This window comes from Rhineura floridana, chromosome 4, assembly GCF_030035675.1.
Source record: "Rhineura floridana isolate rRhiFlo1 chromosome 4, rRhiFlo1.hap2, whole genome shotgun sequence".
NCBI lineage: Eukaryota > Metazoa > Chordata > Lepidosauria > Squamata > Rhineuridae > Rhineura > Rhineura floridana.
Window position 1 is genome coordinate 14297448 of NC_084483.1, and position 27055 is coordinate 14324502.

At 43.1% G+C, this 27055-nt stretch overlaps 1 protein-coding gene and 1 pseudogene across 11 annotated transcripts in view; one reads left to right on the forward strand and one right to left on the reverse strand.

The window, feature by feature from the left end:
• PLCB1 (phospholipase C beta 1) overlaps positions 1–27055 on the forward strand; it is a 689597-nt gene that overhangs the window by 430363 nt on the left and 232179 nt on the right. The window lies entirely within an intron of this gene.
• Positions 977–1974, reverse strand: LOC133384257 (DNA polymerase delta subunit 2-like; annotated as a pseudogene).

Sequence of the window (27055 nt, forward strand, 5' to 3'; positions counted from 1 at the left end):
CTCTAGGATAATTAGGTACCCAGGAGTGTTTACCAATTTTGGGTAGTAACCCACCTGCAGACTTTCTAGAGAAATCATACCTGCCTTCCATTATTCATACCCTAGTCCCTTCCTGGCTAATTTACTGGAATGCACACTACAGAGGGTGGCCTTTCAAGAAGGTTCATCATCATCACTTGTATGATGCCTTCCCAAAAAGAATTATGCTCAGAGCAGCTTATAACAATGAGAACAGGAGCCCATCACAAAATCAACAATCGCAAGAACAATTTTGTAATAACGGCAATAATAAAACAGCAGCAGCAGCACTTTATTTGTAAACTTCTGTTCAGAACTTCCGTTGGGTCAATTATGGAACTCAGTTCCTACAGAGATTAGACAGACATCATCTCTCATATCTTTTTAAAATGTCTTCTCTATAGCTTCTAAAGGGAAGTCCTAGATGAAGGCTGCTTACTGTGATATGATTAAGTTGTCGATTATATTGTGATTAATTGTATTCATTCATTCATCATTTTATTTGTATGCCACCTTCCCACAAAAAAAATTGTGCTCAAAGTGGCTTACAAGGTGAACAGAAGTACATCTCAAAAACAACAATTGCAAAAACAATTTCCTAATAACAAAAAATAATAAAACAGTAATGTAACAGTAAATATAACAGCAAACAAAACAACTTTTCAATATCATGAACACAGCAACATATCTGTTTACAGGCAATGTTACACTTTCTGGCAACAGCAAAAATAAGAAGAGAATTTTGACAGTTTCACTTGGCTCCTAGTAACCCACTAGAAATCCCATGATGTTGCTCAGAGTCCCAGTCTGGTAGCAACTTCTTATAAGATTTCAAAGGCAGGGGGTGGTGGAGAAGCTGGAAACATCCCTTCCATGGTCTGCTTTGAACCCCTGAAAGCACTCTGGAAATGATAGGGCAGCGCTACTGCTGCATCTTAAGAAGCTAGAAAAGCCGCCTTTACCTGACACCATCAACGTTAGCCTGGTAAGGGTTGGTAGCCAGCTGCAGTGTGGAGTAGGCGCTTGACAGGGGAAACATGCGGCGATGTAACAGCTGCTGGGGCAAAGTGTAGTTGGTGGGATCAAACTCACCAGGCATCACATCTCCAGGCACAGACATGCTCAACTGCAGCAGGTTTTCATCCAGCATTTCCACAGCCTCCACACTGGCATCCTGAGTCTTCTTGGTTAGGTACTTTGCCTTGTTAATGGTGTCGCTGCTCTGAGTATTCTGGCTGAGCAAATTGCCCGCCAGAATGACTCTGGAGATGAGGGCTGCACTGCACTGCTCTCCCTCAGCGCCCAGCTGTCCACCAGGAGCTGCATGCCCAGAAGACTCTCTCTGCTCTTGCCACCGAGGCCAAGGCCGGACACCAGCAAGACAAACCTGTCTGTGCTAGGCCCCATCATGGGCAGCTGGGTGGGCATATCTGCAAAGCAGTGGTCTTGAACAAGGAACTTGCCACCATCCCTCTCTGAGCTGTAGACAGCAAGTATGGTCCCCATCACCAGCTTGTTGATTTGTATGGCTCCCTCCAGTTTGATTCGTTGCAGCTCGTCTTCCAAGATCAGGCCATTCTAGTGGTGGATGTACTTGGCACAGGGAGGCTGTGGTGGCAGATTGTGCTCTTCACTGATTTCTCGCAGGATAGAGGGCTGAAGCTGCATAGACTTGAAGAGTGTCCCCACCACACAGCATTTCTCTGCTATCTGCAGGTCACACAGCGTCTTCACTGTAATGTTCCCCCACTTGCGCCTGGCTCTCTCCACCAACAGTGGTCTCATCTGAATGAGGCGTGTGGCATAGATGTGGGCATACTGCCGATTGAAAGTCCGCTCCCCAAGTCTGAAGTTCTGGGAGCAATTGGTATAGGTGGAGATGGGTACCCGGTCAAAGGTAGAGGCCACAGCAGACGGAGAGGTCAGGTGGCTCTGCGCAGCCTGCTCCGAGAACATGGTCTGCAGAAGGGCTACAGACCATCTTGTATGTTTGTTGTTATGATTTATATCCCATCCTTCATCCCGATGGAATATTCTAGAGGTCTCATGCTTCTTTGTAGTTGTAATGGGGGTGGTAGTGGTAACTAATTAGAGTGGGGTGTTGGAACAGTCCCAATTATAGTGAGCTAGCTGAATGCAAGCATATGGTTACTGCCTCTTCTCCCCCCTCCTTCCATGCAATACAGTTCCATACATTCCATAGATCTCTACATCTAACATTTTCTTAGCCGAATGGCTATTTTCCTCATATACTTGAGGTTTTATTTAAGAATATTGCGTTTTCTTTAAATAACTCAGGTTGTTTTTAGAGTTTTTTCTTTCTTGTTTTTAAAAGCAAAGATGAAAGTCAGTAGGACAAATGCAAACTGTCAGTGATACATCCAATAAGAAAAGGCAATTACAATCCTGTCACCTCTCATTCAGCAATTGGAGAGAGGCCCTACCAACATTTGTGTGGGCTGTGTAACACACTTAAATATGGGCAGTCTACTGTGTACAGATTTGTTCTGTGAGAAGTAGTTTACAAATATAATCCACAGTTTAAGGGCACAATCCAACTTGCATTTACACCTGGCTGAGGGGAATTGGATGCAGCAGATCTCCAGCTGAGCTGGCTAGGTCCTGACTCAGCCAGGCTACACTGGCTTAAGTCCCTCAGCCTGGCTCAACTGAGACCAGCACAAATGGAGCAGGCCTGAGGCTCAAAAAAGGGGCATATTGAGGGGGTGTCAGAGGAGTAGCCAAGGTGAGGGCACCTAGGCTACATCCAACTCATGTTCGGAGCTCTTCTGCAGGTCCAATTCCAGGGAAAAGTTATGCTGGAAAAAAGGTCACTCTAAGAAAATAATTGCAGTAGAAGTCAGTGGAGAGGGCTTACTCCCCTGTAGGGGTATTTGGGAGAGCAGGTAGTTACTTTCTGGACACTGCACACAACTGCTGGCTGAGCCTGCATTCAGCCAACCCAGAGGCTCCTGAACGGCAATTGGATGTGGTGGAACTTTATGCCGGCTTCTCTTGCTCCAGCACAACTTATGCCGGCTTTCCTTGAGTTGGATTGTGCCCTAAATAAAGGAGAGCGGAGGAGTTAGTCAAGAATGTAACACTAATTGCACACCCATATTGCTCACATACACTTGGGTGTTTAACAGCAATGCACCTAAACTCAATCAGTTAAAAAAGCAGGAAAATCTAAAGAAAGTATCCAGGATCATTCAGAGTATAGCTAGCTTATTTGACATAAATCTAAAAGAAGGGTATTCCAAAAAGACATTCTTTATACAGTCATTGCCAATCCTTCTCCATCATATGACAGACAGTCTGGTGGCAGGTAGAGAGAGAGGTGTGTGTGTGTGTGTGTGTGTGTGTGTGTGTGTGTGTGTGTGTGTGTGTGTGTGTGTGTGTGTGTGTGTGAGAGAGAATATAGTCACACACATATATGCACACACAGACACACGCAGACACTGCCGCGAGGCTTTCTGAGCATAGTTGACTTCAGAGGGCTTGTGATAACACTAGGTGCTACACCAATCCCTTTTCATCTTCTCACATCTGTCTGCATGATTCCTAAGCTCAGGACTGACAAATAACCTGCACATCAGATTCTAGCCACCTCCCCTCATGCCTGCTCAGGGTAGCCTTTCTCTGTGCAATGTTTCCATATCCATTTGTATGGTCAGAGACCGAAGGCTGAGTTGACGACGAAGTGGACACAGATAAGGGGGATGAAGGAAAGAGAGACGGAAGAAGGGGTAGCACTCTAAAGAAGGAGACCAAAGGGATTTACCAGGGGGCAGTAGACATGGTGGGTATAGGTGAAGGTGTCAAGGAAGAGGAAAACAAAAGCAACCAGCAGGGAGCAGGTAATTGACTGAGGATGGCACTCCCCCTGTACCTAGTCAGTTGTAGCCCTTCCTTTTGGCCACTTTTCCACATATCCTCATCAAGAAGTAGAATTTGTGTGTGTGTCCAGGGTGTGGGGGGAATGAATCCCCCCCAAACCATCAAGCATTATATAAAAACAAAGGCTTAATCTCCAAAATAGGGGATCAGGGTTACTAACACGCATAAACACAACTGTGATAACATCTTATTTTAACAAGTGTCTTCCCCCATGTTAAGCACTGTCAATATTTATATATGTTGGTCTCACTATTTTAAATCTACATTAACTAAAGAGTATAAAAGCTCTTGTCAAAGACTGCTACGTACAACTTGATGGGTCTGTCTCCTAGGCAACAGAGACCATACTGGCAAGAGCAAATACAGAGCAGGGAAGGCCCTGCTTTTCCACTTTGAAGACACCGTAATAGTAGAGTACAATTTTAAATATAGCATCTGACATAAACCACATCCCTCGCAAGTCATGCTTCATTGTAACAGGGGCACAGATGGAAGCGCATTTTTCAAGAGACAGAGCCCACTGCAAAGGAAAACTTGGTGTCTTCTCAGAACAGTGCACTAGATATTTATCAGCAGAACCAGAGAAGCCATGAGCCTAAAAAGGAGAAAAGCTAAATAGAAGGAGGGATTTGGCATTTGTAGTGGCTGGCCTATGTGATCAGGCATTTCTAAGACCGCAGCCCCTTCTTATGAGCAATTCCATGTTGACATGCTTGATTGCTTTCTGTAGAGCCATACATGCCTACAGCTTTCCATGATGAATGAAATCTCTCTGCATATGATGGCATATACTGGGGTGAAGATGATGTGATGCAGAAGTCCCTCATATTATGTTTCATTCCCATCCTTTCTTCAACATGCTGCTTCTGTGCTGGTACTTTTATCTGAAATTGCTGTCCTTTGTTCATCCTTTTTCAGCTCACTGTTTACAGAATATCCAGATGACGTCAGTGTCAGCTCTTACATTCCGGTGTTGTCTTTCCAACCCATGTTTTTTTTCAGATCTGGATTGTGATCAGGTTTTAGACTGGATTGTTTGTTTGTTTGTTGTAAGAAAATGCAATTATAGCCCAACCTGTATAGTGTGGACATGCAAAGCACTATTGAGATTTTCCAGACCTTCTGTGCCTTTAATTAAATACTTCCTGTGTACAGGTTCATACCATTGTATTGCTTCCTGATGAGCACACCTGCTAGATTTGTGATGAATAGTCTCTCTTAATTATTTCAGTGTCAGTTTCTGTTCTGAGTGGAGGAGGCACTTAGAATCATAGAATTGGAAAGGACCTTTCCGGTCCTGTAGCCTCATCTCCTGCCCAGCTCAGGCTTCAGTTAATGTTTCCTCACAATGTTATTGTTGTTATCATTTTTTTTAAAAGCATGCACAGTTCCAGTCCACTTATCAAGTTGATCAAGCAATAGTGCTTTAAATGAGGAGCTATATACAACTAAGATGCCTTTTCCCTTCATCGTCAAATGTCTTTTCTTTTAAAGAAGGGAAGGATGTACACCTATTCTGTAAAACAAATTAAAAAATTAAATATTTTTCCACTGAATGGGCAATAATGTGGACTGCTGCTAAGATCTGATCTATCAGAAACCCAAACCTGCAAAACAACTTGGAGAACTCTGTCTTCATGAAATATACATAGCTGCTTTTGCAGATATATGTCCAAAACTTACCTAACCATTTTTAATGACTTGGAAATATCCATGAGAACAGAACAGGAGATTTCACATATTTTCTGCATTATTAGCAAGCTGGCTATGCCTACGCAAATCAGGGGTGGGAAACATTTTATTTTGAGGGCTGCATTCCCTTAGAGAAAATTTATAGAGGGTCACATACCAGAGGTGGACACGACTGGGGTTGGTAGTGGACAGAGCTGAAGCTGGAAGTGAGTGGGGGCCAAGCAGGTGAAGGACTACCCATTTTCTTTTTGTCACTCCCTTTCTCTCTCTTCCCCCTTTTCTCTAACCTTCCCTGCATACCAAAACTCTACACCCCCATATAACAAAATAGGCTTATGGGGAAAAAAGGTCCCATTCTCACAAATGGCCTAATTGAAACATGAGTCTGATGGGGGCAAGGTGGCACAGTGCAGGGAGGATCAACCTTTTCTTTCCCAGCTAGCACCTCCCTGAACAGCCACACACACACACACTAGGGATGGGATTCGCTACCTCGTTCTGATCTGCTTGTTTTCTGATAGTCCGTCATTCAATCCCGATCTGCCTTTTTTTGTGTGCTTTTGCACTTGCCGATTCAATCCGCTGTTTGTTTCTTTTTGGTGGCAAAAACAAATTATGTAATTTTTAACATAAATGCTTATGTAAATCCATGGAAGTTAATGGATAATAGCGATTATAATTACGAAGATAATTACATAAAATCAGGGGGGAAATTCAGGGGAAAAAGCCGTGCTGATTACAGCCACAGCCCACTGCAAGAAATCAGTGCCGGTCCAAAAAGACAACGGACTGTCAGATTCAGTCAAAATCCAGTACTTAGTCCAATTTAGTGGATATTCTCCCCCATCCCTCTCTCTCTCTCTCTCTCTCTCTCTCTCTCTCACACACACACACACACACACACACACACACACACACACACACACCCCTCTGTGCAGCAATTATGCTTAGAAAAAAAATCTCCCACTTCCACAGATGTGAGTTTTTGGGGGCAATCTTAATTGCCATGCAGGAGGCTGTACCAATGATGGCAGGCCATAGACTGCATCCAAACCATGAAATAGTGATTCCCTGTCCTTGCTTTCAATAGCATTAGGTGGATATAATGCAAAATAGGTAGCTGTTACTTTGAAGAGATGTTTATAAACATTGAACTGTACATGTAATGCAATTAGCAAGACAGAAATATTGCGGGGGAGGCAGGAAATTGGAAGTATTTTGCAGAAAACTATAGTATATTGTTACACATGGATGGGGAGCCTGTGGCCCTTCAGATGTTTCTGGACTCCAGCTCTCATCATCCCTCATCACTGGCCATGCTGCCTCAGTTTATGGGAGTTGGCCAACAACATCCGGAGAACCACAGATTCCCCATCCCTGTCTTAACATATACTTTTTATCTTAACAAAACTTTTCTGCCTCTGTCGTCACTAGTATTGCTACTTACATGTCATCAAAAATTCGCCACCAGGCTTTGGTTGGCCTGAGGCACAGTGCCACTGATCCCTACCCCGAGCCAACCTGGGCCCGTGCTGCCAGGACTACTACCCCACATTGCCACTGCTATCAGGTATTACCACTTTGTCTCCTTTTAATATGGCAGCTGCCAGTCACTCTTCCCAGACAGCTTTAGCCTGAGCCAGTACTACCAGTGCATCTGGATGGAAGCTGAGTGGCTGGTCAGGTCAATCCAAATGTGCCATTGACATCAGGTGGAGATGTCTGGGGGAAGTTAATGGAAGCTGCAATGCTGATGGAAATCCCAACTGATGGTGGCAATGACAATCCTGGGTAAGGGCCACATGGTGTGTGCGGGGTAACAGGATGGTAGACATCAGCCCCAGCCAGCCCTGCCAGGATGCGTGGGCCCTAGCAGCTGTTCAAGTGCACTGGGTACTATAGTCAGGCCAGCCCACCAGCAATCTTCCCAAATGTCCCAGAAAAGAAAAGTTGAGCATATCATTTTTGGGGGTGATACTTCTCTCAACTGGGCACAAAGAGGAACCCAACATTCATCTTTAGTGGGTAAGAAAATAAGGATTTCCTTTCTTAGGTGGTTCTTTTTTGCCCCATCACTTTTCCTATGTTTTCAAACCTCTGTCTGTTTGTTTCACGTCTCCTACTGCAAAATGATTTTGTGAAGGAATCTGTATTCTGCATGATAATGAAAAAGAGGGTATCTGTGCTTCTTGGAAACTTGGGAATTCATGCATAATTTTGAAAACCCCTCAACCCTCTTTCTTTAGTTTGCCATGAGGGAAGCCAGAGGTTTGCCCATTCCTGCCAGATATATAATTGACTCTCCAGAAATTCTAATGTGGGTTAGCAAGGGCAAAAAAAGCTACGGCTGCTGCTTCAGCATTTCTTACATCCAAGCGTATGGCAGTCGAATCTTCCACAATGATGCATTATTAGTTTGATTGTAGCTGCGTTTGTAAAACTCCTGGAGAGAAATCGCCACTCCTTCCCATCTCCCTCGATTCCTATAGAACTTGAATACGGTGCTCTGGTCTGTGTGATGGAGGTAACGTTTTAGCGTTGACTTTTGATTTTAGCTTTGTTTTTTTAAAAACATTAGTTTTTGTTTTGGATTGAGTTTTAGCGGCTCATTACGGAAATGCCTGGCATGCAGGTGGTGAACGGAGCAGAGAGAGGTGCACCCATTGGCAGTCAGCAGTAGTTAAGTGTTAGAGGTCCTTAAAAAAGCATTGGTGGATAGTGAGGGCTATTTGAGGTGATACAAACTTTGCATTTCAGAGTGTGGGGCAGTAACAAAGTAAGTCAAGTAAATACTATCTGATCCCGGGTGTAAAGGGTACCTTTCTTATGAAAATAGTTGGCAATTTGTGGCAAAGGAAGGCAGTTTCTCTCTCTCTCTCCTTCAGCAGGCAGCATCAGCATGAGGACACAGTAGATAGCCTTTCTTTCATTTTGGCAGAAAGCCGTTGTGTGCATACTCATTGTCTCTATCCTTCTCTTGTGGTGAGGCAGACAGAATGAGGAGCATATGGACACAGTCTGTGTTTTATTGAGGTGATCAGCAGCAGTGTGTGGGCACAGTGGCTACTGGTGTCTGACTCAGTGAAATGGGCAGCTGTATGTGGGCAGAGATCCAGCAGGCACGGAGAGGAAGGCAGTTTGCAAGCAGGGACTCTAGGTATTATAAGGCTTCGTCTGACATTCAGTATCTCAGTTTGGCCTGATATCAGTAGAGGTAATGGAGGAGGGCACAGTTAATTTGGCACCCCAAATATAATAGGGCAACAGCTTGCAGGATCTGCAGAGCTGAACAAACATACTTTTAGATACAAACTGGGAAGCTGAAGGCATGCAAATGGTTAATTAATATGTTGTTGTTGCTGCTGCTGCTGCTGTATTTTTACTGCCAGGGAGAGGAAAAGGTGCCTGTGGGATTTTCTTCCTCAGGTGCCCAAATAATTTGATCAGCGTTGGGTGCTGCTATTCACCTTTTACGGTGTGTGTGGAAGGTCCCATTTGCTTCTCCTTGAGCAGCAAAACATTTTGAGCTGGCTGTGCTGTGTGTGTGTGTCACAGTGCTGCTATGTCACTTGCCCATCATTAAGATTCTGGCTTCCCTTCTCCCATATGGCTTAAATTGCTACATAGTTTTGCATCCCAGGCTAATGGCAGACTGTTATGGGCAATATTAAAACTAAATTTCACTTCCTTCTGGTTTAGCTGTAATTGATGTCCCAGGCTATGGTCTGAAGGCACATAAAGCCAGCTCCCTGCTGAAACTAAGCAGGGTCTGGTCTGGTTAGTGCCAGGATGGGAGACCGCCTGGGAACCGTATGTAAGCCGCTTTGGGTTTCAATCATGAAAAGAAAGGTGGGGTATAAATGTAATAAGTAATAATAATAATTAGTAGTAGTAATATATAATAATAATGTCATAAATAATAGTACACTGTCCCTGCAGTTAGTAGTTGCTGATGGGGTGTGTGTGCAAGCAGTGGGGCAGTGGCCCTCTGCCTCTGGTGGTGAAATGGCTTCTAGCCATTTAAATCTCATGGAAGCTCGTCACCCAAATATCCCGGCTATCTGCCTGTAATTTCCTTAACAATTGATGTGCCATTTAGGAAGCCTCCAGCAGTACTTTGGGCTTCATTAACCATCTTCTGTCCAAATCTCCAATTTTAACCACAGGATTAATTAAAACTAAATGTGTATCCCTTCTTTAGACTTTTCACTGGAGGTAGGAACTTATCTGTTTCTTGTTAGGAATAGGCAAGCTGCCCACCTAATCAGCCTCAGAAAGGTGGCATGTTATAATTCCGGTCTGAGGAATCTGTGGCCCATCAGATGTTGTTGGACTACAGCTCCCACCCCCTGACATTTGCCATACTGGTGGGGGTTAGGGTTTCCAGGTGTCCGTTTTTTGCCCGGAGCCTCTGGATTTTTGGGGTCCTCTCCAGTTCTCCGAGTAAGTCACCTTAATCTCCGGACTCTCATTATTTAAAAAATTAAGTTTCTGGGTGGTCTGGTTCTCAAGATATACACCAAAATGTCAGCTCCGCCCTGCAACGTCGATTAAACGAGCTCATAGCTGGCTGCTCTAACCCCACCCAATAGGCTTGTAGGCAATAAGTGTTGACCTCCAGGCAGTACGAAGACCACATTGCAAGGCCTGAAAACTTGTTTCATAAATTGAAGTATATAGCTTTCATTCTTTTTTTCTCTTCTGTGCAGAAGTCAAACAAGTTTAAATTTTCCTGAGCTGTTGAAGAGGGCAGGTTTTCGAAAACCTTCCAATATGAAGCTTTCTGGGAGTAAAGCTGCAATGCTAATCCCACATACCAGGAGTAAACCCAATTGTATTCAGTAGGATTTGCTTTTGAGTAGACATGGTTAGGATTGTGCTGGAAATTAATGAGAATTTTGAGTGAACATAGCAAAGAATTGTCTTTGTGTTGTAAATCTATCTCTCCCCTTCCAATCCTATTTTTTAAAACAATTAGCCAGGGCTTACAATAGGTATCACTGATTTTATTATTTAGGAAACTAATACCAATTTTATTTAAAAAAAATGTTCTGCAATGACCAACTGGTTTTGACAATAAACCATTATATGGGGTGTATGTATTTTTACATCTCCAGTGTGTGTGTATATGGAGTCTTTCCAACAACCCTGTGAGGTAGGGTTGCCGACTGGAAACCAAGGCAGCTCACAACAAGAAATAAATCCCTTTAAAATCCAATAACCATAAAAACAACTATAAACAGTTGCAAAACAGCTTAAAGTGGCATGATTCTGAATTTTGGGATGGGTAAGTGAAGTTTCTTATCACTTGAGATTGCATTTCTGTGCACACTTCCCTGTTTGACTAAGCCCCACTGAATACATTGGGACTTGCTTCTGAGTAAAGAAACATAGGATTGCACTATAAATATTTTTACAGGTTGTGTAAATAATAAACATCTTTGACAGTCATGCTTATATAAATATTTCTTCATTTAAAGCACATGACTTCCCTTAAAGAATCCTGGGAAGTATAGTTTCCCCCTCACAGTTATAGTTCCCACTACCTTTAACAAGCTACAGTTCCCATGATTCTGTGGTGGGATACATGTGCTTCAAATGTATGTTGAATGTGCTTTAAATGAATGATGTGTATCTGCCCTAGGTACGATGTGCATTCATTAGTGAATTGAAAAGAACAACTTTAAAATAAACTTTTTTAAAACAGGAGAAGGTCTGTAGCTCAGTGGTAGGGCATATGCTTTGCATGCAAAGGTCCAAAATTAAATTTCTGGAAAAGACTATTGCCTGGAAACATGGAGAGCCAATGCTAGTCCATGTCATCAGTATTGAGCTAGATGGTACCAAATGGCCTGAGTCGGTATAAGGCAGATTTCTTTGTTCCTAAAAGTGGAAAGAGATACAAGGGCCACAGTGACTCCAGCATTTATTTATGTATTTTATTTACAACATTTATATACCGCTTTATTATAACAAAAAAACTCAAAACGATTTATAGAAGGAATTAAAATAATAAAATCATTGGCACAGGCTATGGTCTGAAGGCACATGAGGCCAGCTCCTGCTGAAGCTAAGCAGGGTCAGGTCTGGTCAGTGCCTGGATGGGAGACCTCCTGGGAACCATATGCAAGCTGCCTTGGGTTTCTATCAGGAAAAAAAAGGCAGGGTATAAATGTAATAAATAATAAATAAATAAAATAATTGGCAAAATCAGTGAAAGACAGGTATTTAAAAACATTCAAAATAATAAAACCAACAATGAGTTAAAAACAGATTGAAAAACACAATAGCTTCTACATGCCTGGATAGACTTGCCTAAACAACAATGTTTTTAGCAGGTGCTGAAAAGAGTCCAATGAAGGCATCTGCGTAATGTCAATAGGCAGGGAGTTCCAAAGTGTAGGTGGTGTGACACTGAAGTTCTGATTTCTTACAAGAGCAGAACAAGTACTGTGTAGCACCCGTAACATGGAAAACACACCTTGAACTTGGCGTGGTAGCAAATTGGCAACCAGTGCTGATTTCAGAGAAGACGTATTATGTGCTGACCGGGTCTCACTCATGTCAGCAATTGTGCCACAGCATTCTGCATTAACTGCAGCCCCCAGCTCAGATTGTGCTGCATGGGGATTTCTGTGACCTTGGCTGACTGGCTGCCAGGATTTTTTTAGTTTTGGTTAGGAATCCTGGCTGGTTGTGGGATGCTGAGTTTCCTGCCTTACTCATAGGAATTTTGTTGTGGTTGGTCGGTATTGCATTTAGGAAATCATCACTGTCTTTTGTTTTTCTTTTTCTATTTGCATTCCATTTACCTTTAAGCTCACTCCCTTACATCCATAGAAGCAACACCAGTAGTTCCATGCTCTCAGTTCAACCCCCTTAATCCCACTGATGGTGCACCATGTTGCTTGCATGATGGTTTATTTCTTGCCCAGTAGTGGTAAAAGAGAATTCACATATTTGGAAGTGTGATTTCAATTGTTGTTGTTCCCTGTGAAAGTAGACCAAACCACGTATGTTTTCTCTCTGTCAGTTATTACTCACTGGAATTGAGTTGACTGTCAAAGCAAGTTTATAGCAGCCCACAGGGTAGACAGAAAAGGGTAGAGAATCTTCTTATTCATACTCATTTCTCAAACTTTCTGAAGTGAAGGGTCAAATCTCTAAAGAAGTTTGGAGCAGCCATGTTAAAAGGTAGGGGCAGGGCATTCTGGGCAGGTGGTTGCCAACCCTGCCTGGCTATGGATATCTTTGCAGAGGATCCCTAGTCAAGCTTTACCAACAGCACAATCCAAACCATATCTACTCAAAAGTAAGTCCTATTGAGTTGTATGGGGCTTAGTAAGTGTGTTTAGAATTATTATTATCATTATTATTATTATGGTTTATTTCTATGCCTCCTTTTGGCCAAAAGGCCCTCAAGGCGGCTTACAAAAAATAAACACAAATATAGAAATCAAGGCAATAACATTATTAAAAAGCAACAATAACAACTTCCAATGAAAATACAATAACAAATCACAATTTCCTAACACTTTCCTAATAAATTCCTAACAATTAGACAATGTCTACTAGTTCTGAGATCATTATGTAAGAATGCCCTCCTCTGGATGCCTACTCCAAGGGAAGCTCGGAGGATGGCAACAAAGGAGAGGGCCTTCTCAGTGGTGGCCCCCAAATTATGGAATGATCTCCCTGACGAGGTGTGTCTGGCGCCAACAGTGTTATCTTTTCGGCGCCAGGTCAAGACTTGCCTCTTCTCCCAGGCATTTTAGCATGTGTTTTTAAATTGTTTTTTAAAAATGTGTTTTTAAATTTGTATATTTGTACATTTGTTTTTAATGTTTTTAATTGTTGTAAACCGCCCAGAGAGCTCGGCTAATTATTATTATTATTATTATTATTATTATTATTATTATTATTATTATTATTATTATTATTTTGACATCGGAACATGATACCACTGATGTGTCCTGCTGGTACTGCATCTGCCAGTCCTAATACAGAAAAGGAGCAGGAGCAGTCCAGCTTTTTGCCAACATAGACAGTGTCCATGGTAAGCAGCACTTCAACTTGATCACGGGGATGAAGCGGTCAGCGTTCCAGCTCTCATAGATTGTTGCAAAGGTGGAATTGATGGGCTCGGAAAGAAAGGAGTGGAAAGAAGTAGAAGCCTGCTTGGTGTGGGTGGGTCTGCCTGCGGGAGAGATGAAACTCTGACAGGAAAGGAGAGGAAAGGGATGGAGGCCTGCTCGGCATAGATAGATCTGCCTGCAGGGGAGGCCTTGGTATGGATCCGCCATCACAGCCGGGGCGGAGGACAAGAGGCCTAGCAGGAAGGGCGGTGGCAAAAAAGGCACTGTGGTGATGTAGTGGCAGAATTGCAACCTTCAGGGGCATCCATCTTTATTCTTTGTGTGCTCACATCCAACACCTCCATAACACCAGGCTCCTTTCTTCCTACAATGGCCTTCTGGTGACTGGCCTGGCCTGAGGGCACTTAAACCCTTCTTACCAGAAGCAAGTAGGCTAGGTTAAATGTTCCCTATCCAGGCTCCATCTTTTAGCTAAGATTTCTTAATTTCCAATCAGAGAAATGTTTTTGTTTGAATTGTATGCTCCAAGCAACTGTGATTGATGCTTAAGTATCATGCTTAATGACATCACTCCCCCCGTGACATCACTCGGCCATGCCCCTGAAACTTCAGGGTTTGGGATGCTTCTGACCTGGCAACACTAGTGAGGGTTGATCGGAATTTGAGTGCAATAACATCTGGAGAGCCCATGAAATTAGTGACAACAGTGGTGGGCACTGTGATCCAAACAGGATGAATTGCTTTTGAGCAAAAAAAATAGCATTTTGTTTCTAGGTACATCATGGGGTTTAAAAAGAACATAGCAGATGTAAGTCTAAAGCAGTCAGTACAAGACTGAGCCACAAATCAAGAAACTCCCACTTGAATTTCACTTCTGCCATGAAGTCACTAGATGGTCTTAGCCATCTTTGTTCTTTCAGCTTCAGCCTCTGTCTGCAATATAGGGATAAGGGATATAACAAGATAAGGTTTGTGAGTACTCTGAACAATTTTAAAGTGCTATATAAATGCTAAGCACTATTCTTAAGGCAAGTGACTGGCAATAGTGCTTGAGAAAGCTGAAGGCAGTATGACAGAGGCATTTTTGTCTATAATGTACACATTTTCCTTTTGCAACTCTCATGCCAGACCAAATAGATTCTGTGTGTATTTCAAGCTCTCCAAAATCTGTTTTGCAATAGTGGGATGCTTGTGTGTGCTATAAGCAATGATGCTTCTGTTATGCCACCTTTACAGAGCATCTTAAACATGTGAAGTCTTGTGAGATTTGACCAGAAAATGCCGTTCACCCAGAGTAGGGCACACACCAAGAAAACCCTTTGATTTACTAGCAGAAAGCTGAAGCTGGAGGACAAAATAAAAAATTCTGTTTCTCATGACAAAGGACTTGAGGCATCCTGTGCAACCCCACTGAACTGAATTTGAGTAGCCTAGGGATGCCCGTGCCAGGTGCACAACAGAGTGGAAACTTTTGTAACAAAAATGGTCTTTTCAGTTTTTTATTATATCCTAGGATGCTCACTTTGATGCAGCACTGCATTTATACTGCTTTATGATATTGTGAAATATACAGTGCCAGTGATATTTGCTTGTTACTTTAATGGTAGTGACAATCCCAGTTTGCCTAGAACTGAATTCAGTGTTGGATGAGCAGACTTGTGCTCGCACAACTGGAGTTCACCCTCCTCTCCTCTCTCCCCTGGATCCTTCCATGCGCCCCTCAAATTCTGCTCTGGAGGATCTTCCAACCCTGCAGGGGGGAGGACTGAAGCCCCATTGCATGAATGAAAGTCTGTTTCTGCAACATTGGATTTCATCCTAAACAAACTCAGATTTTCACTACAGCTTAAGTAAGAAGCAAATAACACTGGTGGAAACCCATTCTGCTCATGTACAGACAATGTCAGATACAGCCCATAGTTTGCAAATTCCATTGATATTTTGCCATAGGGACATTTCTAACTAGAAAAAGAGGGGGGGGGACAGATGCAGTGTTTCAAAATGAAACTCCTAGTTTCTTAGCATAAAAAAAAAGTTAGACACTAGCTATGATTGGCGTAATGTTTAGAATAACTGGCCCTAATTAAGCGCAAGGGAAGCTATAAGTTAAGGCTTTACTTCCTACAATTATCCAGTTCTGCAGTCTGTCTATTAAGATGCATTTTTTTACTAAATGTTGGTTTGAAAGTGGTAGTGTAATATTTTTAAGATTGTCATACAATTTCTAAATAGCACCTGTCCTTAGTTGTTGTTGTTTTTTTAAAGGGTTATTCTCAATCATTTTAAAAGAAGAACTATGGACCGTGTTATTAAAAATGTGGTCATACTCTTAAAATAAGCTTATCTGTCACCCTATATTTAGGTAATTATAAAAATGCCTCTCGGTTGAGCAGGTCAGAGTAGTCCCTCAGCAGCCATGTTGTGTAGAACACAGCATGGCTCTCATTCTTCAGTATTCTTCATGCTTTAGACGTAATCCAAAAATAAATCATTTGGATGGAGAGCAAAAATAGCAATATGTTCTTAATTATGTTTTTGTGTGTTTATTAGTCTGTGTTTATTCTGCTTAGATTTGCATTACATCTGTACACAAACACACATATATATTTATGATTTTGATGTTATAGTTATTTAATTAATTTTAAAGCATTTCAAACCCACCCTTCCTCACACAAAGCCCAGGAGGCAGCAATCTTCAAGAATTCCATTTAGGTTTCTTTGCTTATGACAGCTCTAGCCACTGGTATAAAGGAGATAGGTTGTCCTGACAGGTGAAGCATTGCAAAGGCATTTTATTCCTCTGGCTTGGTGGATTGGTTTTGTTTTGTCTGCAGTATTCAGTGACTCTGTTCACACCTAATGCTAAGCCACGCCATAATTAAATGTGTGTGATCAAGCGTATTACACCGAACATTGCACCTGCTTCACCCTCCCCCAGTCCTGCTGCTGCCATAATACCTGGAGCTAAACCATGTCGGAATTCTATTGAGTTGCGTAGCAGAGCTGAGAGTTTTGAGCGAGCTTATGTGTGTGTGTGTCAATCTTTGCTAAGATTCTACCTTCCCTGAAAATTAGTCAGACAGACTTTAAGCTTTAAAATAAGAAAGAACTACTTTATTCTGGAAATTCATGCTTGATAGGAAAGAGTTCTATATCTAGCTAACTAGCTAAGTTGAAGCAGTCTGCACTGGTCCCAGTGCAGCTCTCATGCTGGTTGAGAGGGAGAGACAAAGGAAAGATGTCTGCTCCCCTCTCGAGAGAGAAGAAGAAAAAACTGGGAAGGAAGGAAGGAACTGGGATCAACATCCTTTGCATATCAGTCTAGCAGGAAGGGGAGAGGATCAAAGGACAGGTATAGCCTAGCAACAAAGAGGTCTCCTCCCTAGCTACCCTTTTTAACCCCATGCAGCCTCAACCCACCAAGATGGAGTTGAACCTCATACATTCCAACAGATCATGGGTTTTCTCACTCCAGACAAACCATGAGCTCTAGTCAAGGTTTGTTCTTGGTTTACATTCGGATGTAACTCAGCCAAACTATGACTTCACCCTGGGTATTGTGGCAGCAGAAAGACTGGGGGAGATGTGAAGCAGCCATAATTTTTGTTGTGTATATCCACATGCTCACTCATTAGCTATGGTTAACTATGATTTTGCTTGGCATTACATGAGAACTTGGCAAGAGTGTCTTGATCTGGAAAAGTGTACTAAGACCTTGGTCATAAGTACGGACTGTGTTTCTTCTATTCTTGCTGTAGGGCAGCCTTTCCCAACTGGTGTGCCTCCAGATGTTGTTGGACCACATCTCCCATGGCTGAGGCTGATGGGAGATGTGGTCCAACAACATCTGGAGGCACACCGGTTGGGAAAGGCTGCTCTAGGGAATATGTCATAACTAAAATGCCCAAGGGTTTTTGTTGCACCAGCTGTTCTCCACCTCCCTCTGGATGTGTCTCAAATTTGCATCATATCTCTGGTGGAGTCACCTAGCAGTGTTTCTCTAAGTGGTTTGGTTGTGGAAAGGTGAGTTCTTATCCGAGAAGGACTTGTTTCCCCTTAGAGATGTAATGTCTGAATAATGAGAAACTTTTCCCCCCAAAACAAAATTGATATCCTAATACTTTCAATAAAAATGACAGATTATAAACTAAGACACTTTTCATAATATGGGCTCCTGCTGGGAGGAAGGGCGGGATATAAATCAAATAATAACAACAACAACAATACTGTAAAAGGAAATTACATTAAATCCATTACTTTATTTATTTATTTAGATTTATATCCCGCCTTTCCTCCCAGTAGGAGCCCAGGGGAGCAAACAAAAGGAGTAAAAACACTCTAAAACATAATAAAAACAGACTTTAAAACGTATTCCAATAAAACATCTTTAAAAACATAATGAAACAAAACATCTTTAAAATAATCTTTTTTAAAAACTTGAAAAACATCTTAAAAATTCCAACACAGACGCAGACTGGGATAAGGTCTCTACTTAAAAGGCTTGTTGAAAGAGGAAGGTCTGCAGTAGGCACCCAAAAGATAACAGCGATGGCTTCTGTCTAATATCTAAAGGGGGGGGGAATTCCAAAGGGTAGGTGCCACTACACTAAAGGTCTGCTTCCTATGTTGTGCGGAACTGACCTCCTGATGAGATGGTATCTTCAGGAGCCCCTCACCTGCAGAGCATAGTGATCAACTGGGCATTTCTCTTCTTGGAGAAGGTGGTCGTACCAGATCATCAGCAGCTAGATCTCTCCTGGTTCCTTCAATTAGAGTGGCTAAACTAGCCGGCACTAGGTCCAAAGCCTTTTCCATTGCGGCTCCCCTATTATGGAATACCCTGCCAGTGGCCATTCGCCTAGCTCCATCACGTTTGTGTTTTCGGAAGCAGCTGAAGACCTGGCTTTTTGATTAAGTTGGTGGGGATATCTGTTATAGCCATTCATTGTTGGATGTGGATTGGCTGTCATAATTCATTTTGATTTTTACGTTGTTTTATTTATATGCTGTAATTTGTTTTAGTATGCTGTAATTTGTATTTCGATATGTATTTTATTTTTGTTGTACGTCGCCTAGAGTGACAGGTTTCACCTGCCAGATAGGCGTCTAATAAATTTTAGATAATAATAATAATAATAATAATAATAATAATATAAGGGGTAAGATGATCTTTCAGGTGTCCTGGTCCCAAGCTTTGTACACCAAAACCAGAACCTTGAACTTAGTCCAGTAGCTAAAGCACAGCCAGTGCAGTTCTTTCAGCAGTGGGGTGATATGTTGGTGATACCCTGCTCCAGTCAGCAGTCGAGCTGCCACATTTTGCACCAGCTTCAGCTTCCAGACCAACCTCAAGGGCAGTCCCATGTAGAGCGCATTACAGTAATCCAGCCTGAAGGTTACCAGCGCATGGGCAACAGTAGTCAGGCTATCCTGGTCCAGAAATGGCCACAGCTGTTTTACCAGCCAAAGCTGGTAAAAGGCACTCCTAGCCACTGAGGTCACCTGGACCTCTAGTGACAAAGATTGATCCAGGAGCATCCCTAGACTATGGACCTGCTCTTTCAGAGGGAGTATGACCCCATCCAAAGCAGGCAACTGTCCAATTATCCAAACTGGGAAGCCACCAACCCGTCTTTCTAAGATTCAGACTCAGTTTATTGGCCCTCATCCAGCCCACCACCAAGTCCAGGGCTTGCATGGCCTCTCCCAATTCAGATGTTACAGGGAAACAGAGTTAGATAACATCAGTGTACTGCTGATACCTCACCCCATATCTCCTGATGACCACTCTCAAAGGTTTCATGTAGTTGCTAAACAGCATGGGGGACAAGATGGTATCCTGCAACCCCTCACAGCCCAGCTGCCAATCACCCAATGCTATTCTCTGAAAATAACCCAGGAGGTAGGATCAGAGCCACTATAAAACAGTGTGATACCCATCTCACTAAGTCAGCTCAGAAGAATACCATGGTCAATAGTATCAAAAGCCACTGACAGATCAAGTAAGAATAACAGGGTCACACTCCTCCTGTCTTTCTCCCAACAAAGGCCATCCATCAGGGCAACCAAGGCTGATTCAGTCCCATAACCAGGCCTGAACCCAGATTGAAATGAGTCAAAATAATCTGTTTCTTCTGAGAGTACTTGAAATTGCTGCTCAACGACCCTCTCAATCTCCTTCCCTAAAAAGGGGGTATTTGCGACTGGGGGGTAGTTGTCACAAACCAATGGGTCCAGAGTGAGCTTTTTCAGGAGTGATCAGATCACCGCCTCTTTCAGGGCAGCTGAAACCACTCCCTCCCAAAACAAGGCATTAATCACACCCTGGATCCACTTGGTCAAACCCCCTCAGCAAGCTTTAATAAGCCAAGAAGGGCAAGGGTCAAGACAACACATTGCTGGCCACATCATCGCAAGCACCATGTCTACGTCATGAGGCCACATCAACTGAAACCAATCCCTAGAAGTTGCAGCAGATGTTGCACTGGATACCTCATTGGGGGCTACAGTAGATGTGGATGGGGCATCAAGATTGCTACGAAGGTGAGCAGCTTTATCCTTAAAGTCCCTTGCAAACAAGTCACAGTGGGCCTCCAAAGGGTCTAAAACTCTATTTCCTGGAGTTGATGAACACACCCCTGAAAATATGGAAAAGCTCCATGGACAGCTACTTGAGGATGCAATGGTGCAGAGAAGTGGGCCTTCTTCACCACCTTCACCGCCACACCATATGCACAGTTATGATGTTGTACTCGTGCCCGATCAGCCTCACAGCACGTCTTTTACCATTTGCACTCTAGCCATCATCCAGTCTGTTTCATTGCCCTTAGTTCACTGGTGTACCAAGGTGCAAAGCAGGCTCTACAATGCCAGAGAGGGCGCTCAGGGGCAACTGTGTTAAGAGCCCAATGTGCCTCGTTGTTCCACAGCATGACAAGGACGTCAACAGGGTCACCTGCTCTATCTCCTGGGAACTCCACCAGGGCATTCAGGAATCCAGTGGATTCCATCAGTCTCCAGTGGTGGTGTCCCGTCCAGAGCCGAAAGAATGAGGCTGGAGTGTGTGTGCAAGTAAATCTCATTTAGTTAGAGTAATGGATACATCAAAGGCATTGCGCTTCATAGGAAACCCTACGCTAACTCACTAGAGTCCCTAACTATACTCTAGACATGCTCTGCAGCGTGTGAAGGAAGTTGACTCAACGACCCCCCCACTGGGAGCGGCTGGCTTATATAGGAAATGTTTTCAAACGTAATCTCTGACTCCTTCGTAATTCCTGTCTCTGCCCTGTCCGTTTCTCGTGGCGACGGGAATGAGGAGACGAGACGCGCATCCAACGGCTCATCTGAAAACACCTCTCCCGAGCAACAGGCTCGAGGTCAGGGGGTGGGGCCGCACTGGAATCCTCCTGGGAACTGCTTGGCAAGGGAGGAGCTGGCACTGTCTCTGAAGCTTCTCCCCACAAGTCCTCTGCATCAATTGGGGGCGGTGCACTCGGCTCCTCAGAAAGGGCGTTACTCGTGGGAACTGGCTGGAGAGCAGGCTGCCCCTTCCCGCACGATCCTGCTCAGACACAACAATCCCCAACTCTGCTTCTTCTGGCTGCGGAGGCGCCTGAAACTCATGCCTCCCCCCTTCCTGTCCCTTCTGAGTTGGCTGCAGCGCAACAGGTGGACAATCTTAATTTGTCCACCACGCCCTTAGGGGAGGATTGGAAACTTTACGAGGAAGTGGTCTGACTACAACAATGACATCCACCACCACCCATCTCCAGACCACCCCTTCCTCCATCTGGAGCAAAAACCAAGTTGAGGGTATGCCCTGTCCTATGCATCAGGCCAGTGACAACTTGAGACAGTGCCATGGTCATCATGGAGGCCACGAAGTCCTGGGCTGGAACACTAGAGGCAGCCTCAGCATGGACATTGAAATCACCCAGGACTATCATTCTGGGCTCTTCCAATGCCACAGCCTGAGAGGGGTGACCTGGACCTCAAGGTATAAAAGGCTTTAATGAGGTCTTAGATATGATTGGAAAAAGTTGCTCACTAGAAGTTTTCCTTGATGTTTCATTCCATCATGCCTTAATGGCTGCTTCTCAAGACCAAGAAAAGAACATATTTACTTTGCTTGGTGCAGATTTGCTGGCTAAGAATAGAGCTGTGCTAAAAATCCCCCCCCCACTCAAAACCTTTTTTTACCATTTGTTCGATGGGGTATGTATCTGAAGAAATTTCTCAAAGTTTCGGAAGGGGGTTGAAGGTTACCTTACTTAACCTTACAAGGTGGGCAAGGGTTTTCCATTTCCCCCCATACCTTTAACTTTGAAGAAAAGGCCCAACACCACTCACAGTGGTACAAAATTCTCCCTCTGTCTCTCTCTCTCTGGTTCTGACTCTCTCTGGCTTCCCACTGGTTGCACTTCCTGGTATGCCATAGAAGTGACACCACTTCACATCACTCCCATCTCTGGTTTGTGGGACCCGATTCAAGGCTCTCTCTGCAACTTCCCTCTGGCCCCACTTCTTACAAAACACAGTAATGTAAACGGCAGCCCCTTCCCAAAAACAGCTAGCATTTTCTCAGGGGATAATATTTTGGGGGAAATTGGTTGGGAAAATTTCAGCCCAGGCCTAGCTGAGAAGGGCTCCATCTTGCTGCTTCAAGAGGATGGCGTCTTTTCTAGTCCATATGTCTGCTGCCTTGTTGCTGTAAGTAGGAGGGGCATGCTCTTTAGAGAAGCAGCTCTGATCATTGCTCTCTTGTCAGCAGATTTACTCATGAGGAAGCATCCAGACTGCTGTTTCACAGCAGGTGTTGTCTCAGTCTTTTCTGGTGTGTGTTGTACACCTGAAAAGGATAGTAAAAAACATTCTAGGAGGAAGGTCAGGTAGGGAGCAAGTAGGGAACCGTTACTGCAAAGTTCCCCACACTTGATATAAACAATGAGTTCTTCAGATTCAATAAAAGCAAACAGAACTGTGGGAGAATGATCTTGAAACTGTCTCCTCCCTCCTTTACCATTTATTTATTTATTTATTTATCATTTGATTTATATCCCACCCTTCCTCCCAGCAGGAGCCCAGGGCAGCAAACAAAAGCACTATTTAAAACATCATAAAAACAGACTTTAAAATACATTAAAACAAAAAAAGGTTAAAAACATTTTGTTAAAAAAGATTTTAAAACATATTAAAAAGCAATTCCAACACAGGTGCCTGTGCATAATCTGTGTATGATCTTGTTTGTACTGTTGAGTGAATGGCTAGAAAGAACCCAACTGAAGTTGACAGAAATCATTCAATTAATAGCTCATAGCATATGGAGGACATTAGAAGAGCAGTGCGTAATTACCTGTAGATGTACCTGAATTACAATAGTGCATTAGATCTGAATTATGACAGGCAGGACTTCGTTATATGTCTCTAGGAATGTTTCTTTTTTTCTTTTTTCGTATGGAAAGGTGGCCCAAACTTTCCCTAGCAGGTTGACTGTCCTCTGTTTGGCAGTTGAGGTGTAATACTTACAGTAAATGAGACTAACTGGGAACTTCAGAAGTACCCAAACATCACACTCAGAAACAAGCTGTGCCAGTATATTTATTCAGTAAAACTTTCTTCAGTATGTTGGGATGCTTTATCATTGTCCTGTTATTTATATGATCAGCAACGATCCCTTTGTCACACAAACATGTGGGACGCGTCTTCATTTATCTTTTCAACCTTACTGGGTGGTAGCTATTAAAGAAACCTAATGAAGACATTGGGTATTCCTGTTTTGCAATCAGACACTGAGAAATTGGTTGCTTAATTGTTACTGAGGCAAGTGCAGCGCAGTTTGATGGCCTTAGATGAAAATGACATTTATAAACGCGTTCCTGCTGCTCAGCCCCACTTCCTTGTCTCAGAGGGCATTTGTGAGAGCTGTTGCCTAGTAAGCAGAGGGTGAAGGACAACCCCAGGTAAGACAAAGCATGAGGGCAGGAGATACCATCTGAATAATCCTGGAACCATAAGGATGCCATGTTATTTCTGCTCTTTATACCAAACTTGAATGTTTGTTTTTTTATGAGAATCTTTTCGAGGCTGATTTGAGAGCCTCTCAGGGCTGTAAAGTGGGATCTAGGTATTCTGAATAAATAGTGAGGCAGAATGCAGCAGTAACACACTGAGGTGGTCATGCTTGCCCATGTCAAAACTCTGTGGGCCGTATCCAAAGCTGCAGCTCAGGTTCTGCAACAGATTTTCATGCACACAGTGGAACATCCTCTCCTGTCTCCTCCTTCCCCCCGTGTGAGAATAATTTCTGGAGAGTTGGGGGACCATCTGGAGCAGATTTTGGGAACGCATGGAGGAAGGAGAGTGAACAGAACTCCTGTTGCATGAGTGGAACTCGGGAGCACTGTTGGATATATCCCTCTGCAATGCGAAATCTGATATACCCGAGAGAAAGAGTCTAGCCAACACCATTATATGCTAGTTTTCTCTTTACAGGACATTTTTAATGTAGGAGAAAATTAAATAATGTGGTTCCTCACATATAGTCTGAAGTGGTACAGTCCATTCTACCATATCATTCTTCATAATGTGCCTTGCTTGAAGTCACGTGACTAGTTTGGAAGTTGCAATTATAGCTTGTTGAGGATAGCCCTGATTTTTTAACAGTAGGCTTGAGGTAGTACTCAGATAAGTTTCTCTTCCATTCCCTTGATGCTTTCCTTCCCAGTTCTCTCTTGCATTAATCTTGCATGTAATAAAAAATGTAAGAGTGTGATCATACAGCCCTCGTTGGAGGATTTGTAGCGCTGCATCTCAATCTTTGATTTTCACGAAGCCAGAGCACAGCTCCCATTGGAAAGTTTGTAGTGCCTCATCACAGTCCTGGATTTGATTGGCCAGGATGAGGTAGGGGAGCAAAAGAAAAGGCAACTTGCACAACAGCAAGTGGCTGTAGAATGGGAATCGGAGGGGAGGGCCACTGCCAGGGGCAAAGTGGTGGTTTAAAACAATGAGAGAGAGGTCTGAATAGATTTGGGAGGGAGGAGCGTTGAGGGGTTCTTTTCCAAAAAGAAATACAAGAAATAGCACAGGAGCTAATACAACAACCTTTACCTACTCCCTTCTCACTGTACTCATGCCCCTGCTCACTCTGCTCAAACCTCTGTGATTGTTTGAAATCTCAATTTTTCTCGTGGTGTTTCTTAATCCCTGTTTCACCCCAGCCACCACCATTGTTTAAAACTGCCATTTTCCTCTCACTGTCTCTCAATCCCTGCTTCACTCAAACCTCTGCTAATTTTTTTATTTCAGCATCCTTCCTTTCACACTGTACTCAAACTTCTCCTGCTGCCTTCATCAGCTGCCTCATGTGAGAGAGATACAGGATGTGGAGCCCTCAAATATTCCATACTACCTTCACACAATGTATTTCACTCCTGGTATTTTGTGTTGTCTTCAACATGAAGTTCCAGATTCAATGTAGTAATTTAGAACAAGTATTTTATTAACAAGCAAACATCTGTATATGTACTGGGAGGAAGGGTGGGATATAAATTTAATTCACTAATAGGCAAAAAACCTTGCGGTTTAAGAACGTACCTATAGCCCACAGATATTTCTATCAAACTTTAAAAATCAGGGAAATTGGGCAGCTATAGAGAATGCACCAGGGGAGCAGGAGACCTGACCTCCTCTCTGAGGTATTGTACTGCCCTACAAATTTGTCAAAATGCAAACACAATTTGGGTTGGTCTTTCACAGTCCAATCCACTTGCTGTGTAGCTTGGAAGAATTTGGTAACATGTGCCTCTGAGCATATGGTGAGTGGTGGCAACACCTGCCATCTCCAAAGATGGAGAATTATATTTCTGTATGTTTGTTGGTGGTGTTCTTACTTTGCTTCTTTCCTGTGTTACTGATGTTTCTACAGAGAATCTAATCTAGAAAAAATTATTTCCCTCATTATTCATCCTAGAAATCTGTGTAAAAAATATTTTTATTAACTTCAAAGCCTTTTTATTGATCAATGTCATATGATGGTGAGGACAGCCTTTAGTGTTTCAAATTGGAGGTTATGTTCTATTTCTGTTTTGGGTGCATTAACAGTTGAATCTGAAACTGCAGTTTAATGTAAAAGCAGACTGATTACAATATGTTGCTACTTCAGCAATGACTCTAGCTGTTAGAAAAAAGAGGGTGCATGTTTTGAGCCTGCTATGTTTAAACCACTTCATTTAAGGCAAGGTGGGCACAGTCAATTAAAAACATAGAGCACATCTGGAAATGTGCTAGAATATATTTCATCTTCCACTGTTTTATCTTGTGCAAATTGAGACACTCCTCGTGTCCATTGGAAACTATTCTGCAGAACAGTCAATGCCATTATTCCACAATTGTTTTTGGAGCTTTTTTTTAGTGTTGCAAAGTTTTGCTGTACTTCACATATTCACAGAAACAGAAGCAAAAGAGAATGATTTCCTATAGGAAACTTCACTAACATTGCAAAGTAAATCAGACATATTTAAAGTGACCATCTGAACTATATCAACTGTCTAAATAATGTTGCTTCCTCCCTGCTAAAACAAGATCAGCACCGGACATATCTTCTTTCTATTATTTGAGCTGATTACAGGTGTTGCCACCACTCACCATATGCTCAGAGGCACATGTTACCAAATACTTCCAAGCTACACAGCAAGTGTAATGGACTGTGAAAGACCAACCCAAATTGTGTTTGCATTTTGACAAGTTTGTAGGGCAGTTCAATATCTGAGAGCAGAGATCAGGTCTCCTGCTCCCCTGGTGCATTCACTCTAGCTACCCAATTTCCCTGCTTTTTAAAGTTTGATAGAAATATCTGTGGGCTATAGGTACGTTCTTAAACCACAAGGGTTTTTGCCTATTAGTGAATTTCCCTGCTTTTTAATCTGGGAGGTAAGAAATGGGATCCTGTGCAAGTTTGCTGAGAATGGATCAATCATTTGCATGCTTATTGAGTTCAGTGGGATTCAGTGGGATGGGGAGGGGAGGGGAGGGGGAGGAGGAGGGAGGGGAGGAAAGGCAGAGGGAATGACTAGGATGGGAGCAGGCAGGAGGGGGAGGGGAGAAGGACAGGTTTGATCATTTGCATGTTTATTGAGTCCAGTGCAATTTACTCCCGTGTATTCATGCTTAAGATAGGTAAAACTGACCGGGGGGAGGGCTGGAGTGGGCAGGGGTGGAGGAAGGGAAGGAGGTGAAAAGCAGGTCTGATCATTTGCATGCTTATTGAGTTCAATGGGATTTACTGCTATGCAATCATGGTTAGGATAGGAAAAACTGACCATGGGGGAGGAGGAGAAGGAGGGGAA